At 37.9% G+C, this 3,987-nt stretch overlaps 1 long non-coding RNA gene across 1 annotated transcript; it reads right to left on the bottom strand.

Annotated features, from left to right (window-relative positions):
• Positions 1-2,450: 2,450 nt before the first annotated feature.
• On the bottom strand, positions 2,451-3,539 carry LOC114840733. Its single transcript, XR_003782824.2, has 2 exons — positions 2,852-3,539; positions 2,451-2,707 (listed from the first exon to the last, which is right to left on the bottom strand). It is a non-coding gene; the product is annotated as an uncharacterized LOC114840733 (long non-coding RNA).
• Positions 3,540-3,987: the final 448 nt, after the last annotated feature.

Below are 3,987 nucleotides of genomic sequence, written 5' to 3'. Positions count from 1 at the left end.
AATTATCATTGGAAAAATGGGGAGCAAACACACATAACCACCAGCCTTGGCTTTATTGCATTACATTAATTACTGTGAAAAGGCATTTATTAGCTTTTACAAACAAGAGCCAATGTGTAAATTATACAGTATGTATTTATCATAATTTCTATTAAATACACTGTAAATGCAAGTAAAGAAACAACTAGTTAGAGTCAGTCATCTTAATTTAATAAGGACCTTTATATTATACAACTGCTATTGTGTCACAATGTAATGATAAATGTTTAGTAAACACACGAAAGTTTAGACTTTAGTCACTGGCAAGATGCATATAGCACCTTTAAAGTTTTAATATAATTAACCAATTTGTACTCCAGGTTTACATTTAAAAAAATAATCATTATGAAAACAATAAGCATACATATTAACACAGTATCATGAATGTCATTCCTGTCTGTAAAAGAATGTAAAAGAAACGACAAGATAACATAATAAACACATGACAGGAAAAAAGACAAATATGAAAATACATTAGTTAGATGTAACTGCTAAATGCATATTACCAACTATAATTTTGTCATTCATGTAAATATATACTCAGCAAAAAAAGAAACGTCCCTTTTTCAGGACTGTGTATTTCAACAATAATGTTGTAAAAATCCAAATAACTTTACAGATCTTCATTGTAAAGGGTTTAAACAATGTTTTCCATGCATGTTCAATTAACCATAATCAATTAATTAACATGCACCTGTGGAATGGTCGTTAAGACCTTAACAGCTTACAGAGAGTAGGCATTTAAGGTCACAGTTCCAAAAACGCAGGATACTAAAGAGACTTGTCTACCGACTGTGAAAAACACCCAAAGAAAGATGCCCAGGGTCCCTGCTCATCTGCGTGAACGTGCATTAGGCATGCTGCAGGGAGGCATGAGGACCGCTGATGTGGCCAGGGCAATAAATTGCCATGTCCGCACTGTGAGATGCCTAAGACAGCGCTACAGGGAGACAGGAAGGACAGCTGATCATCCTCGCAGTGGAAGACCACGTGTAACAACACCTGCACAGGATCGGTACATCCGAATATCACACCTGCCTGACAGGTACAGGATGGCCACAACAACTGCCCGAGTCACACCAGGAACACACAATCCCTCCATCAGTGCTCAGACTGTCCGCAATAGGCTGAGAGAGGCTGGACTGAGGGCTTGTAGGCCTGTTTTAAGGCAGGTCCTTACCAGACATCACAAGCAACAACGCTGCATACTTTTGATTTTGAGCCTCCCTTCATTCAGGGACACATTTCTGTTAGTCACATGTCTGTGAAAATTTTTTAGTTTATGTCTTATGGTGTTGACTCTTTTAGTGTTCATACAAATATTTACACACATTAAGTTTACTGAAAGTAACAGTTGAAAGTCAGAGGGCGTTTGTTTTTTTGCTGAGTATATTTACAGGTATTTAAGACATATTAAAACATATTTGAAAACGGCCTTAATAGAAAATGTAAATATATGTTTGAAATACACTATATCTGCCCTACCCCCCCCTGTCTACTATACTCCTATATCTGTTCTATCCACCCCCTGTCTACTATACTCCTATATCTGTCCTACCACCCCCTGTCTACTATACTCCTATATCTGTCCTACCACCCCCTGTCTACTATACTCCTATATCAGTCCTACCACCTCCCTGTCTACTATACTCCTATATCTGTCCTACCACCTCCCTGTCTACTATACTCCTATATCTGTCCTACCACCTCCCTGTTTACTATACTCCTATATCTGTCCTACCACCTCCCTGTTTACTATACTCCTATATCTGTACTACCACCCCCTGTCTACTATACTCCTATATCTGTCCTACCACCTCCCTGTCTACTATAATCCTATATCTGTCCTACCACCCCCTGTCTACTATACTCCTATATCTGTCCTACCACCTCCCTGTCTACTATACTCCTATATCTGTCCTACCACCTCCCTGTCTACTATACTCCTATATATGTCCTACCACCTCCCTGTCTACTATACTCCTATATCTGTCCTACCACCCCATGTCTACTATACTCCTATATCTGCCTAACCCATGATTCACATCACCACTGCTTGGGTGTCCTTCTGTATTTGCTGAACCAGTTGGAAGACTTTGATTCTAAGGAGAGACGAGGCAGGTTATCAACTCTTTATTCCCTAGTAGGGTTTGACTGATCTGGCTTCTGATCAGAGGTACGTTCGCCTTCATTTAGGGGTTGACTTTCTGATTGAATCTGTTGCATTTCATAAGAATCACTGTTGACTCTTTTTTTCATTTCATAGACAGATTTCATTATATTAAATGGTAAATGATTTATCTTGGCAAAATCCAGGTTATCAACATTGACCACTCTGATTGCTGGTGTTTGGTTTCCCTGGTCTCCCGGGTCTTGATTTGAAGTGGTCTTTAGTAAGTCTTTGCCTTTTAGAACTACATAATCCCTAGCTGTTGTCTTTACATCTGTTTGGATAATATTCTCCATCTCAATCAGAACATTCTCCTCAAATAGTACCCAGTGATATGACCTGCATAAAGTGTCGCAACAATTCGAGCAGCACTTTTTATCTTCAGTCCTGCTCACTTCTGTTCTCTCACAGAGAGCGACAGGGGTAACACCAGTAAGGTACTGCATTAAAAATAGCAACTAAAAACACCAGGCCCAGGGTCGCCTCTAAGCCAATAACCTGAAAGAAAACGTTTTTTTAAATTGTTTTTAGTGTAAAACAAAAGGTAACACCTATTTTGAAAATCTCTTCTGAATAATAATTTATGTTAAAATAATACCAAATATCTAATTTATTAAATTACAGTAAAGTAAAGTTACTCACCACTGACTTGCGTTTAAGTTGATCTGTGTAAGTGCCGTTTGTGTTTAACCCAAGGAGTTCTTCTCTGTTTTGACACGCATACCAGTCTCCATCCAACAACACTGATAAAACCCATAGTAACCCGATTGCAGTTGCCTTGAAGAGGGCTGACAAAAGTCTTTGCCAGAAATCAGTTCCACATCTGTAGACAATTGTCCAAACTTGTTGAAACTCTCCATCCAGCCAGAGAATCAGGAAAAACAATATAAAAGGTGGCACTGCAATGTAGACATTACACTCATATTGGGTCGGCAAATCCTTTGGGTTAACACCAGGTTTAGTCAAGCAAGTCAACTGCTTATCAAACACAACATGGTAAACAAACAGGCCAATAATGGTCACAAAATAACTGGTTTTCCCGTCCAGTAGTGAGAAAATTTTCTTAAATCCTGCTTTCAAGTCTTCCATATTAAAGTTACAGATTTAGTTTCTAGTGTTATTAATTATCAGTATTAGACGTTCTACCAGGTCTTTCCACTCTCTTCTTGTCCGATGAAAAAATAATCGGTTTTCACTTCTGTAAAACACGCCTCAGTGGAATCACATCCTGTTTAGGAAAACAGCGTTAGAGCGTGGGAATGACGTGGCTAAGGATGGCACTATTTCTCACTTTTTGCCTTTGAATTAACATAATCATTTTTGTTAAGCACAAAGCAGGGCATGACTTAGAAAATGAAATGGCAAATGGCTTTTCATTAACATTTTAATTTTGACAGCATGATTGCATTTCACATGATTGCATTTTAATTTTCATATTGACTTAAATAATGCAGGCAAAAGGGGAAAATGAAAATGCAATGTGGGATTGCATTAACATTTGAATTAAATTAACTTTATGCTTCCATAGGTCAGGGAATGTCCTATGGTTTCTCAACTTTTCCCTCCTTTTCTTTTTCTTTGTCCATTTTTTTCTGTTCATCATTATGCATTTTAACGTTTCCAATTCTTCTTGCACTGCTTCCTTTTGTCCTCCTACAATGTCCTCTTCTTCATCTCCTATCATTCTCTGTCTCTTTGTATCACATTTTCTTTCTGCTTCAGTATCCTCTTTCAATCTAAGTTCTTTTATTTTCACAATGTCTCTGTCTAACAGTAGT

The sequence above is a fragment of the Esox lucius genome, chromosome 13, assembly GCF_011004845.1.
Source record: "Esox lucius isolate fEsoLuc1 chromosome 13, fEsoLuc1.pri, whole genome shotgun sequence".
Taxonomy (NCBI): domain Eukaryota; kingdom Metazoa; phylum Chordata; class Actinopteri; order Esociformes; family Esocidae; genus Esox; species Esox lucius.
Note: the sequence above shows the minus strand (reverse complement) of the source record. Positions and strands in the feature narration are given on the sequence as shown.